This window comes from Oncorhynchus mykiss, chromosome 4 (assembly GCF_057628025.1).
Source record: "Oncorhynchus mykiss isolate SJ-2025 chromosome 4, ASM5762802v1, whole genome shotgun sequence".
NCBI lineage: Eukaryota > Metazoa > Chordata > Actinopteri > Salmoniformes > Salmonidae > Oncorhynchus > Oncorhynchus mykiss.
This window is the reverse complement of record NC_143025.1, coordinates 20046483-20061812: the sequence shown is the minus strand read 5'-3', so window position 1 is coordinate 20061812 and position 15330 is coordinate 20046483.

Genomic DNA, 15330 nt, shown 5'->3' with positions numbered 1-15330 from the left:
TTAGACCATGCCTCAGGACTACCAGGTCCCCAGTCCACCTGGCCGTGCTGCTGTGTCACGTTCTGACCTTTATTTCCTTTGTTTTGTATTTATTTAGTATGGTCAGGGCGTGAGTTGGGGTGGGCAGTCTATGTTTGTTTTTCTATGATTTGGGGATTTGTATGTTTCGGCCTAGTATGGTTCTCAATCAGAGGCAGGTGTCATTAGTTGTCTCTGATTGAGAATCATACTTAGGGCCTCCCGGGTGGCGCAGTGGTTAAGGGCGCTGTACTGCAGCGCCAGCTGTGCCATCAGAGTCCCTGGGTTCGCGCCCAGGCTCTGTCGTAACCGGCCGCTACCGGGAGGTCCGTGGGGCGACGCACAATTGGCCTAGCGTCATTAGGGAGGGCTTGGTCGGTAGGGATGTCCTTGTCTCATCGCGCACCAGCGATGCACCCGGCCCACTTACTCCTGTGGCGGGCCGGGTGCAGTGCGTGCTAACCAAGGTTGCCAGGTGCACTGGGTAGCCTCCGACACATTGGTGCAGCTGGCTTCCGGGTTAGATGCGCGTTGTGTTAAGAAGCAGTGTGGCTGGTTGTGTTGTGTATCGGAGGACACATGACATTCAACCTTCGTCTCTCCCGAGCCTGTACGTGAGTTGTAGCGATGAGACAAGCTACTACGGCCTAGTATGGATACCACGAAATTGGGGATGATTGTCTATGTTGATTGCTTGTGTCAGCACAGTTCTCATTAGCTTCACGGTCGTTATTTTGTTTATTGTTTTTCTTTTCTTTTCTTTATTAAATTATTATTAAATTATTAATTAATTAAATTTCATCATGAACACATACCACGCTGCATTTTGGTCCTCCGATCTTTCTCGCCTCTCTTCTTCAGACGAAGAGGAGGAAGACAGTGCTGCACACTGCACATGCTGTTCTGCCTGCGGCTATGGAATCCTGACCTGTTCACCGGACGTGCACACAGCACAACATACACCACAAGAACTGTTGACTGACACAGAAGCACAAGGTCAGGAAGAGAGGTCAAGCCCAGAGCTGTCCCAGACCTGTGAAATGTCAAAGGGTGTAGGAAGATCGCTGCCCTAAAAGAGTTCCAGACTGTAAACCTGTTATTGAAAGTTCACTTGAAATGCTTTGGTATTGTATTTATTTGAAATGTTAAGACGTAATTTCTACAGTGAAAGCTGAGTTGCTGAGAATCCCTTGTTTGAAAAGTAACAGTATGTTGGATTATTGTTTCAGAGTCTATGTTGATTCAGTTGGTGTAGTATGCAATATAAATGGTTACCTACCTTGAGTTCAAACTACAGAGCATGTATTCAAAAGAAACCTTTAGAATATGTAGACATTTTCTTTTGTTTTAAAAGAAGTGGGATGTAATATTCATATGTGTAAACATACTCAATTGTAATTGGATGCATTTTACCACCATATCATACTGTGCTATGATTGGTTAAGACCACCCAAATGGTTAGGTCATGGTCAGTTTGATCCTGGTTGGCGATACGTGAACATGCCAGTTATAGCTAGCTAATAAAGAGCTACGTTAAGAAATATCCTGTAGTACTGCATTATATTATTTTTTACAAGTGTACAAGTGTACAAGTGTACAAAACAAGACAGTGTTGTGGTTAACAATTTCCACATTCATGTTTTCGAATGATTTATAGTGAAAATTGATTTGATCACTGCTCTTTTCTGTAGAGTCACATAACACCCTATTATTATGCAAAGCACATTTCTCAAGCTGGCACCATGGGAAAAAATACATAAAGTATGATCAAAACTGCAGTTATAAAGGTTTCCACAAGGAGTCAGTATAGTACAGCTGATAGAGGATAGTCATTAGGCACAGGGCTTTGTTTTGTTACTTTTGTAACTCATGGTCATACATACACACACAGGGAATGAGAGAGAATTAATGAGAGATAAAAATGTATTTCTGTCTTCATCTTGTTACGAATTGTGTTTTCACAATAAAATACAAAAAATAATTATCTAACTTTAAATAGTACCACTTTACATTACAATTCCCTTATTGCTGTCTAGCTACTTGTGCACTTACAGTTGAACAAGTATTGTAATTACTTATTGATTCAATGTGTTACACTGTACTCACAGCAGTAATCCTAAACGTAGCCCTAACCCTAACCCTAGCTTCATGCCCACATCACTGGTCAACCCTCAACCCAACCCTATTCCTATAACCCTAACTATCACGTTTAGTTAAGACCCAGATGCAGACAGTGTTTATTACAACAACAGGGGCAGGCAAACGACAGGTCAATGCAGGCAGGGGTCAATAATCCAGAATGGTGCGGTAAGGTACAAAACGGCAGGCAGCCTCAGGCTCAGGGCGGGCAGAACGGTCAAAACTAGAAAACAGATGTAAGAAACAGGCAGGAGCAGGGAAACAAACTCTGATAGGTTTTATGAACAAAACAAACTGGCAACAGACAAACAGAGAACACAAGCATAAATACACAGGGGATAATGGGGAAGATGGGCGACACCTGGAGGGGGGTGGAGACAAGCACAAAAATAGGTGAAACAGATCAGGGTGTGACACTAACCCTAGCTTCATGTCCACATCCCAGCTTAACCCTAACCCTTGACCCTAAACTTGGCATTATGTCCAAAACACGGCTCAACCCTAGCCTTAACACTAACCTCAACCCTAACTTCTGAAGGTGTGTGAGGGTCTTCCACTGACTTTCCCACAACTGGTTATATTATTATTATACTTCCCCTTTCCTTCCCTTTTACGACCAACATTCTTTTCCTATAAAAAATGTGATAAGACATATTAATCCCTCATGGGTCCATCATACGCTTTTCACAGACTGACAAGGGATCAGTGCAATCTTGTCAACAATAAAATCAGTTTGTGTTTGCATGTGTGTATATTTTCTAATGAGGCACAGAGGATGATGTCCATTCAGAGTCTCAGTTGTCACAGGCAGTGGATGACTGTAATTCAGAACAAATGTACCACTCTGATTATGTGTGTGTAGTCAATGTTCTGAGGCTTGACTAATAACCATACACTTTTGGAAACACTAAACCAGTTCATATTTTCCATGTACAGTCATCAGGCCACCAGCCACACAGGGAGGTTTGTAGGAAGAAAAAATCATTTTTTTTTTAACTACACAAGTCAGTTAAGAACAAGTTCTTATTTACAATGACATCCTACCCTGGACAAATTGTGCACCATCCTATGGGACTCCCAATCACAGCCTAATGTGATGCAGCCTGGATTTGAACCAGGGACTGCAGTGACATCTCTTGCACTGAGTTGCAGTGCTTTAGACCGCTGCACCACTCGGGAGATCACAATGTCCAAAATATGATTTTTTAATCATATCCATTCTTGCATATTAACATTATTAGACAGTGTATTAGACACCTGTATTCATATGGAGTTGTGCCATTCAGAAATATCATTGACTAAACTATAACATGTCGGCACTGGCGCCCTGAGCCCAATTAGTGGGTCCTGCTGGCTGTTGCTGCTTAATAGTTCTCACCCTCCTGCTGGGAGGTTTGTAGGAAGAAAAAAGCATTTTTTTTTTAACTACACAAGTCAGTTAAGAACAAGTTCTTATTTACAATGACATCCTACCCTGGACAAATTGTGCACCATCCTATGGGACTCCCAATCACAGCCTAATGTGATGCAGCCTGGATTTGAACCAGGGACTGCAGTGACATCTCTTGCACTGAGTTGCAGTGCTTTAGACCGCTGCACCACTCGGGAGATCACAATGTCCAAAATATGATTTTTTAATCATATCCATTCTTGCATATTAACATTATTAGACAGTGTATTAGACACCTGTATTCATATGGAGTTGTGCCATTCAGAAATATCATTGACTAAACTATAACATGTCGGCACTGGCGCCCTGAGCCCAATTAGTGGGTCCTGCTGGCTGTTGCTGCTTAATAGTTCTCACCCATAGTCTCCTTCACAGTAGTCAATAGATTGTTCCAGTGCAATAACATGTCATATACTAGAGATACAGTAGAGATCTTGTCTCATCAGTCAGACTCCAGGGTGACTACATGACTAATGAAAGCCAATAATAACAAGAGTGTTTATACATATCTGACTTGGCACAGGAGCTGGACAAACAATAACAATTGTGTAGAAATATGATAATGTCCTCCCACTCACTGTCTGTTTGCTGTTGTCTACAAAAACCAATAAACCCAGAAAGACATTCATGAGTGAGCTGAGTCTTCCTGACTATCTTGATATCTGACTCCTCTCTGGACCATGAAGATCAGGGGTCAAGGGTGCCTCCGCTGTCTGGAAAAACCCAGCTCTGTGGAGCTAAAGGGGCCCAAATATGAATCTTAGTGAAAATGTATCAGTCAGCAATATTTCACATCCTTAATGCACAGAATGAATGATAACAAAAACAGACAAATTAAAATAATCAGTGGAAACCAGAGATGATCTGCTCTGCTGGGGAATGGAAGAAAGTCACTGTTATGAGGTTGGACTAAGCTCTCAAGTACATTGTTTTGACCTAAACGCCACCATGTTCATATTCATCTTTATCTACTTTTACCCATTTTTCAGTATCCAATTGGTAGTTACAGTCTTGTCTCAATACTCCCATATGGACTTGGGAGAGGCGAAGGTCGAGAGCCATGCGTCCTCCGAAACACGACCCAACCAAGCCGCACTGCTTCTTGACCAAATGCCCACTTAAACCGGAAGTCAGTCACACCAATGTGTTGGAGAAAACACTGTGCACCTGGCAACCGTGTCAGCGTGTATTACACCTGGCCCACCACAGAAGTTGCTAGAGCACGATGGGACAAGGCCATCCATGCCGGCCAAACCCTCCCCTAACGCGGACTACACTGGGACAATTGTGTACGGCCCCAGGAGTCTCCCGGTTACGACTGGCTGCACAGTGCCTGGACTCAAACCAGGATCTCTAGTGGCACAGCTAACAACTGCGATGCAGTGCCTTAGACCACTGCGCCACTCGGGAGGCCATATTACTCATTATCTAATGAAGTACAGTATTTGTCTCTCTATTGAAAGAGTATTGTGTATCAAGCCTTTGGTTCACATTCAGCAGGCCTAGATGAATACAATATTTTAGGAAGCACCTCTTCCCTATCCTGAGGACTGGTCATGCTTAACAGACTGCAAACCACTTTGCTCTCTCTCAAGTATCCCTTCTTGGTGAGTTTGTGGTGTCACTTGCTGAATATATACTAATGTTATTGACATGTCTGTTCCCTTAATTGTCTTCCCAGTTTCTCCGTAACACTAGCCAAAACGTCTGCCTCAGGACAGCCACATAGAAAGCTATGATGACTATCCTCTCTGGCTCCATTCATCATCAGTTTTATGAGGAAAAACAATCCATGCATTAGGTTACTCTTCCACTTATCCATCCTCTACCTTTTTTTATTCTTAAATTTACATTTTCCTTTGTGTTTCTCTCCCACATGTATTGGCTCCTTCTCCCTCTATGTGCCTCTCATCCTCTCTTCAAGCCTTCTTATTTCCCCATGGGGCGCCAGAGCATGGGAACTGAACTGCCCTCCACTCTCTAGCCATCACACTCAGAATTTCCTTTTTTCTCTTGTTTTTCCCTCTCCCCTCCACATTTCTGACACAGGAAGGGACCTAGCATTTTCCAGGGGAGCCAAGCTGGCTGTGCAGAGTGCAATAAACCCAGGCCTCCTGGTTCCCCCTGTGGTCCCTCACACTGTCTGGAACTGGAATAGGCCCACTGCACCAGCCCAATGGAAACCAGTACAAACCCAGTAGATGTGATCCAGCCCTTTGCTACATGGATTTAGTCAAGTCTGGATAGCAGTAGCTAGTAAAGTCAACAATGCTTTTGGCTACTGAGTTGTGGGGTTTGTAATTGTGTGCAGGGGCATTTCATGACAAATCCAGTGCATTGTGATATACTGCACCCTAACCCACTGAGATTGACTATGAGGTGCTAGTCAATATGATTTATAAACAAGTAATTGGATTTCAGGCAAGTGGTTAAGGTGCCATGTAAAAGCAGATATTTGTTGACAGTTATCAGGAAGTGCAGAGTTTGTGAATTTGAATGATGGAATTAAATTAATGCTCAACCGCATTCACCTCAACTCACTACCCCAAAAGATAATACTTCATAAAGCCAATCTAAATATAGTGTGACTTAAAGACAGTGTTGTAGTACTCAAATCTGGTCTCGAGACCACATATTGAGTGTCTGTTCTAGTCTGGATGTAGGATACATTTGTACTCGGTATTGACTCGGTCTCGGACAGTGAGGACTCTGGACTCTTGTTTGTTTATTTGAGTTGTTTGTAACTTATTTTTTTACTTATTTTGTACATAATGTTGCCGGTACCGTCTCTTATGACAGAAAATAACTTCTGGACATCAGGACTGTGATTACTCACCATGGACTGGCAGAATCCTTTTTATCCTTTAACGAGTGTAACGAGCCAAACGCAAATTATGTGCTGCGTTCTCGGGAACAGGCCCAGATCCCTATGATTTGCGTGTCACCGAGACTCTGGGTTCGAGCCCAGGTTCTGTCGCAGCCGGCTGCGACCGGGAGGTCCATGGGGAGACGCACAATTGGTCTAGCGTCGTCCGGGTTAGGGAGGGTTTGGCTGGTAGGGATATCCTTGTCTCATCGTGCACTACTGACTCCTGTGGCAGGCTGTGCGCAGTGCATGCTGACCAGATCGCTAGGTGTACGGTGTTTCCTCTGACACATTGGTGAGGCTGGCTTCCGGGTTGGCTGTGCGCTGTGTTAAGAAGCAGTGCGGCTTGGTTGGGTTGTGTTTCGGAGGACTCATGGCTCTCGACCTTCGTCTCTCTCTCGAGCCCATACGGGAGTTGCAGCGATGAGACAAGACAGTAACTAGTAACAATTGGATACCATGAAATTGGGGAGAAAAAGGGAGTAAAAAAGAAAGAGGTGGAGAAAAAGGGGCCAGAGAGCGGGCTGTCTTCGGAGAATTCATAGGTGATCGAATAAACCTCCACTTCCTTCCATTCTGCTAGCAAATGTGCAATCTTTGGAGAATAAAATAGATGACCTACGCGGAAGATTAAACTACCAACGGGACATTCAAAACTGTAATATCTTATGTTTCACAGAGTTGTGGCTGAACGACGACACTATCAACATACGGCTTGGCTGGTTATATGCTGCACCGGCAGGATAGAACAGTGGTGGATTATGCATTTTTGTAAATAACAGCTGGTGCACGATATCTAAGGAAGTCTCAAGCTATTGCTTGCCAGAGGTATCTCATGATAAGCTGTAGACCACACTATCTACCTAAAGAGTTTTCATCTGTATTTTTTGTAGCTGTTTACATACCACCACAGACTGAGGCTGGCACTAAGACAGCATTGAATGAGCTGTATTCCGCCATAAGCAAACAAGAAAACGTTCACCCAGAGAAGGCACTCCTAGTAGCCGGGGACTTTAATGCTTGGAAACTTAAATTAATTTTACCAAATTTCTATCAGCATGTTAAATGTGCAACCAGACGGGAAAAAACTCTGGAACACCTTTACTCCACACAAAGAGATGCATGCATACAAAGCACACCCTTGCCCTCTATTTGCAAATCTGACCATAATTCTATCCTCCTGCTGATTCCTGCTTACAAGCAAAAATTAAAGCAGGAAACACCAGTGACTAGATCAATAAAAAAGTGGTCAGATGAAGCAGATGCTAAGCTACAGGACTGTTTTGCAAGCACAGACGGGAATATGTAGCGGGATTCCTCCAGTGGCATTGAGGAGTACACCACATCAGTCATTGGCTTCATCAATAAGTGCATTGATGAAGTCGTCCCCACAGTGACCATACGTACATACCCCAACCAGAAGCCATGGATTACAGGCAACATCCCCACTGAGCTAAAGGTGAGCTGCCACTTTCAAGGAGCGGGACTCTAACCCGGAAGCTTATAAGAAATTCCGCTATGCCCTCCGATAAAGCATCAAACAGGCGAGCGTCAATACAGGACTAAGTTCGAATCGTACTACACAAGAGCATACACTGGTTGCATCACTGCCTGGTATGGCAACTGCTCGGCCTCCGACCGCAAGACACTACAGAGGGTTGTGCGAATGGCCCAGAATATCACTTGGGCCAAGCTTCCTGCCATCCAGGACATCTATACTAGACGGTGTCAGAGGAAGGCCTTAAAAATTGTCAAAGACTCCAGCCACCCTAGTCATAGACTGTTCTCTCTGCTACCGCACGGCAAGCGGTCCCGGAGCTCCAAGTCTAGGTCCATGAGGCTTCTAAACAGCTTCTACCCCCTCTGGGTAGCCATTTGATTAGATGTTCAGGATTCTTATGGCTTCATAAGAATCCTGAACATCTAATCAAATGGCTACCCAGACTATTTGCTTTGCCCCCCACCCCCCCTCTTTTACACCGCTGCTACTCTCTGTTGTTACCATCTATGCATAGTCACTTTAATAACTCTACCTACATGTACATATTACCTCATCTAACCGGTGCCCCCACACGTTGACTCTGTACATCGTCTCGCTATTATTATTTTACTGCTGCTCTTTAAATACATGCTACTTTTATTTTTTAGTATTATCCGTGTTTTTTTTTCAACTGCATTGTTGGTTAGGGGCTCGTAAGTAAGAATTTCACTGTAAGGCCTACACCTGTTGTATTGTGTATGTGACTAAAAAAATTAGATTAGATTTGATTTGATTTGACATTCAACAGACATTCGCCACAAGAAGAACCTGCAAGGAAACACGTGCAAGGAAACACGTGCCGTCAACATTGCTTTGCACAAAAATGGCTTCACAGGCAAGGATATTGCTCCCAGTAAGATTGCACCTAAATCAACCATTTATCGGATCATCAAGAACTTCAAGGAGAGCGGTTCAATTGTTCTGAAGAAGGCTTCAGGGCGCCCAAGAAAGTCCAGCACGCACCAGGACTGTCTCCTAAAGTTGATTCAGCTGCGGGATCGGGGCACCACCAGTACAGAGCTTGCTCAGGAATGGCAGCAGGCAGGTGTGAGTGTATCTGCACGCACAGTGAGGCGAATACTTTTGGAGGATGGCCTGGTGTCAAGAAGGGCAGCAAAGAAGCCACTTCTCTCCCAGAAAAACATCAGAGACAGTCTGATATTCTGCAAAAGGGATTGGACTGCTGAGGACTGGGATAAAGTCATTTTCTCTGATGAATCCCCTTTCCGATTGTTTGGGGCATCCGGAAAAAAACTTGTCAGACAAGGTGAGCGCTACCATCAGTCCTGTGTCATGCCAACAGTAAATCATCATTAGACAATTCATGTGTGGGGTTGCTTCTCAGCCAAGGGTGTGGGCTCACTCACAATTTTGCCTAAGAACACAGCCATGAATAAAGAATGGTACCAACACATCGTCCGAGAGCAACTTCTCCCAACCATCCAGGAACAGTTTGGTGACGAACAATGCCTTTTCCAGCATGATGGAGCACCTTGCTATAAGGCAAAAGTGACAACTAAGTGGCTCGGGGAACAAAACATTGATATTTTGAGTCCATGGCCAGGAAACTCCCCAGACCTTAATCCCATTGAGAACGTAAACCCACACATTCTGACATTCTCCAAGCATTGATTATGCAAGAATGGGCTGCCATCAGTCAGGATGTGGCCCAGAAGTTAATTGACAGCATTCCAGGGCGGATTGCAGAGGTCTTGAAAAAGAAGGGTCAACACTGCCAATATTGACTCTTTGCATCAACTTCATGTAATTGTCAATAAAAGCCTTTGACACTTATGAAATGCTTGTAAGTATACTTCAGTATTCCATAGTAACATCTGACAAAAATATCTAAAGACACTGAAGCAGCAAAGTTTGTGAAAATTATTATTTGTGTCATTCTCAAAACTTTTGGCCACGACTGTATATGATTTTAATAAGATTTGATATGGCTAAAATGCTGTCACATCCACTTTAAATGTTATTCTTGAGAAGTGAGACACTAACAAATTAGCAACAACATCCTCATTGATAACACCTGCTGCAGCTGCTGCAAACTAGCCAACACCAAAAGCTAGCTAGCTAGACTGTGGGAACACTACTGCTCGCTATTGCGCAGTGACCTGTTGGCCTTCAAGAAGGCAGAAGTTTCCATAAGTTTTTGTAAAAACAGTCCAAATGTGATTGGTTGAATCCACTGCCACTCCGACATTTTGCCCTAACACAGTTGAATGGCTGACATTGCTCATCCATATATTCTTAATTCCATTCCATTACTTAGGTTTGTGTGTATTAGGTATTTGTTGTGAAATTGTTAGATATTACTTGTTAGCACAAGCATTTCACTACATCCGCAATAACATCTGTTATAAACATGTATGTGACCAATAACATTTGATTTAATTTGATTTATCTAGCTTCTGATGGCCTAGCCAATGACTGACTTACCTACCTAGATGTATCTCCCCAGAGAACAGCAAAAATCCAGATTTTTCTCTTCAGTGTTAACCCTTTCATTTCCAACAAAAATTGAGGAGATTAAATCAGAACATCGTTGAAAATAGTAATTATTATAATAATTATTTTATAAATCCTTAGCCCTTCTCTGAAGGCATAGAAGGCTCATTGTTCTCCACTGTATTTGGGTTAGTAATAATTTGTAGAGTAGCTCTATTTTTCCCTCAGCTCCGGTCTTGGTCTTAAATCGGTCTCGCTTAAAGATAAACACATAAACATGGTAAAAATCTAGTTGGATAAATACTCCTTTTCACCCCTTTGGCAGAGACATAAATCAGTTCCACACTAGATGAGATGGCTGAGCTGTGTATCATCAGTACGCCATTAAAGTATATAATTCATATGATTCGTGTGTACATTATTGTATATGTAAACACATAGACACAGCAACATATCTGCTCATCATCATGTCTGATCAACAAATGAGGTATTATCCCATGCTGCAGTAAGTGTATCCTTCCCTGCAAAATGACATCATCCCATACTGAAACAGAGCCTTCTGCTGTATCCATATCAAGCCCCATGGCTCTCACGCTGCGCTTTCAGGTACTGAACGTCTGTTTTTCTCTGTGTGTCTGAGATGCTCGTTCCCAGTGAGCCAGTAAGTCATCCACAGCTTTATAGATTTATGAGGGGCCGGCAAAGCACACGCCGCTGTGAAATAGTAGCGATTGGAGCCGCAGTTGAAGCGACAGTAACAGTGGCCATGTATAAATATATAAATCCGTCGTCAGGGCTGGTGGTGGTTGTGGGGATGGCTGGGTGCCAGACGTCAGTGCTCTGCTCCACAGGCTGAAAGAAGTACAGCATTGTCCAGCCAGGCCCCGGGTCTAGAGCTCAACGCCTGTCTCATGGTCTGACAAACATCGCTGTAGCTCGGCCACCTTCCACGGTGGATGCTGTGGATTGAGACATACATAGACCATGCAAAAAAAAAAATATTTCTCTCTAGCTTAAATGGATTTTGATGGAATTTTTAAATTATGTGACTTAGATTAATGCACGGTGAGTCAGTAGACTCTTAAGGATTTAAAGAGTTTATGGTGGGTGGAGGAATTGACCTACAAATCTATGGATTTAGCAGCCTATAGCCTATAGTCTGTCCAACAGGTAGGCCTACCTCTTATTTCTTAAAAAGGAAGAAATAGGCTCCAACACAAAGCCATCTTGTTTTTGATAAAGTCTAATTAAAATGAAGATGGTTGAAATTAATTATGCCTACTCAAAAATAGAGCATTCGGAAAGTATTCAGACCACTTGACAATTTTCCACATTTTGTTACGTTACAGGCTTATTCTAAAATTGATTAAATATTTTTTTCCCTCATCAATCGACACACAATACCCTATAATGACAAAGAAAAAACATGTTTTTATGGTAGGACGCTACATGCTTGGCACACCTGTATTTGGGGAGTTTCTCCCATTCTTCTCTGCAGATCCTCTCAAGCTCTGTCAGGTTGGATGGAGAGTGCTCTGGCTGGGTCACTCACTGACATTCAGAGACTCCTGCATTGTCTTGGCTGTGTGCTTAGGGTTGTTGTCCTGTTAGAAGGTGAACCTTCGCCCCAGTCTGAGGTCCTGAGCGCTCTGGAGCATGTTTTCATCAAGGATCTCTCTGTACTTTGCTCCGTTCATTTTTCCCTCTATCCTGACTAGTCTCCCAGTCCCTGCCGCTAAAAACATCACAACAGCATGATGCTGCCACCACTGTGCTTCACCGTAGGGATGGTGCCATGTTTCCTCCAGACAGGCCTGATTGGTGGAATGCTGCAGAGATGGTTGTCCTTCTGGAAGGTTCTCACATCTCCACAGAGGACCTCTGGAGCTCTGTCAGGGTGACCATCGGGTTCTTGGTCACCTTCCTGGCCAAGGCCCTTCTCCCCCGATTGCTCAGTTTGGCCGGGCGGCCAGCTCTAGGAAGAGTCTTGGTGGTTCCAAACTTATTCCATGTAAGAATGATGGAGGCCACTGTGTTCTTGGGGACCTTCAATGCTGTAGAAACATTTTGGTACCCTTCCACAGATCTGATCCTAGACACAATCCTGTCTCGGAGCTCTACAGGCAATTCCTTCGACCTCAACTTTAGGATCTTATATAGACAGCCTTTCCAAATCATGTACAATCAAGCATTTCAGATTTACGTAAATAATAATGCGAAAGGCTATGAGACCGGGTTGAACTCTGCTCTTCTCTTTTTCAATTTTTGCTTCAGGGGAAGGAGAAAACTCTAGCTCGCTAACATTAAGGGACAGTTTGCATCTGAAATGAATGGTTTGTAAAAGGAATGTCTGCAAAAGCAATACATCATTCTGTAAAGCCTAGATATAAATGGCAAATATGAATGGGTCACATGAGAATCAAACCATGGGTTAATTTGCGATACAAACTATGGAATGGATGGGAGTGTGTGAGTCCAGGAAGGATTTGGAGGCACTCCACCCTTTGGTTATTTTGCAGGATGAAATGTATGCACATATTTTTATAAATATCTGCTTTGGACTGTTTTACAGTCAAACCCTACTAGACATGAACATAATAGGCTTAAGGACGTGGTTACGCTCTGTCACAGATGACTTAAATGAATTGAAGCTTCCTGAAATAGACGCAGTGAAATGGACCAAAACATGTTAACATACTTGATAGCGAGGCATGTGGCTTTTCTGTTATGACAATCAGTTTTGACTCAATTTTACTAAAGCGTTAGACAAGTCGACTAATGGAGTTATATGAAAAATATGACGGTGGACTAAAACTTGGTCAAATGGCTCGGAGACAGAATAATTATATTTCTAGGGATTACAATACAATTTCAAGAGGATTTAGAGTATTACCATCCATGACACGAGGAATGAACACAGAACACAACAGTGAATAGATGCTATGTGGACAAGGCCACATGAGGGGTGGTGTCTCATTAGGAGCCAGCAGTGAGACAGAGAGCAGCCTGTAACAGGAGGTGGAAAACAACAGTGACTCAATCAGTGGCAGCTTATTTTGTGGATACATTTTAATTGGTAGAATGTAGAGCTAAGCTGAAAATGCCTCTATACAGGGATCCTGCATGAGAAAATAAAACTTTAACCATGACACCTACTGTATATCTACAGTTGATGGTGGATACACTACATGGCCAAAAGTATGTGGACACGTGCTCGTTGAAAGTCTTATTCCAAAATCATGAGCATTATTAATATGGAGTTGATCCCCCCATTGCTGCTATAATAGACTCCACGCTTTTGGGAAGGCTTTCCACTAGATGTCCACATACATTTGTATACATTGTGTACATTTTACATTCAATAGCGACTGGCAAATGAGTGAATGCAGCAGAATCATTGAGTAGCCAGACCACTATCTGTGAAATGTTTGAAAGGACATTGGCCTAATGGTCTTATCTAGATAATCTTTGAACAGGGCCATTTGATCAATAGGTCTAATCCCCTGTTTAAGTCTGATAACAGCTAGGAGCTAGTTACTGAGAGTGGGTGTTGACATTGTGAGGAGCACTCACTTCCCTTGTCTTAAGCACGTGAACCATGAACATAAACAGAGACACACCCCAATGAAAGCCGCAAAATAACAACAATGAAAGCCGCAAAATAACAATGTAGGCCGAGGTGAAGAGAGACAATACAAGGCTACAATCTAACGTGCTCCAGTGTTTGCCCAGGCATTCCAGCTTGGGACCACATGGTCGTCACAGTGTGTGTGAGTCGGACCAGAATGAGGCGCACGACAGGGCTGGAGCCACAGCCCCAACACTGCAGCCGGAGCCCATTCTCTCTCTGTCAGACTTCTAGACTTCTTCCCAGCTGAGGTTTCTCTAACCGCTCATTTGAGGAGCCACTTTTCACCAGGCACTGAGCCATTCACCCCTGGACCATTCATGTCTCTAGAGCTCAGATGGGTTTTAAGGAACTGTGTGAATTACTGTGTTATTTGTCATGTATGAAGATTATGATACCTGTATTTTGGATTAATACTGAGATTTCAGGGTTATAATAAATGCACACCTGCAAGATTAGCCTAATCATATTTATCGTGAGGTTATCTCTCCAGTCAGATCTATGAATGTTCTTATTACTATGCTAAATAACGGGTTGAAATGTCTTAGCATTTCAGCTATAGGTCCATAGCCTCACACTCATTGCTCTGAAATGTGCCTGTGTTACCATAGGAACAGATATTCAGCAAACTCAGGATACTATTGTATGCATGTGTTATTTATTACTGAGAAATGTAGCATATGCATTTAAGTCCACTCAGTACTTAGCTGCAACTCAATCAACGATTTTTACTCTCCTAACCACCTGACATTGAAAACACAAAACAAGTTAGAGACATACTCAGGTATTTCGAAATAGGTCAGTAACTAATATTTTTTTAAATGAGTGGTGTATATTTGAGCTGCCAATAAGACTTTTAAAAATATGGGGTCCAATGTTTATTTAGATATGTATGTTTATTATGGTTGAGAGTTCCCATTCTCCGGCCCTTGTCTGAGGGGGTAGAGAGTCTTGCTCAACTTCTCCCAATCCCTGGAACTTGATTTTAATTAGTCTTGTTGAAAAGCCAGGGGGATAAGTCAAGGGGTTTTGTACTGAACTTGTAAAGCAGGACAGAGCTGGGGCCACAGGACAGGATATCTCCAAGTAAAAACCATGTAATTCATGGATATGCCCAGTTGAGCCATATTCCCACCATGCATTGCATGCAAAGCCTTGGGCTCTCAGACACTAATCAAACTCATAACCTCATGTAGTCAGTGTTGCGATCTAAATGGTCAGAAAATGTCAGTGGA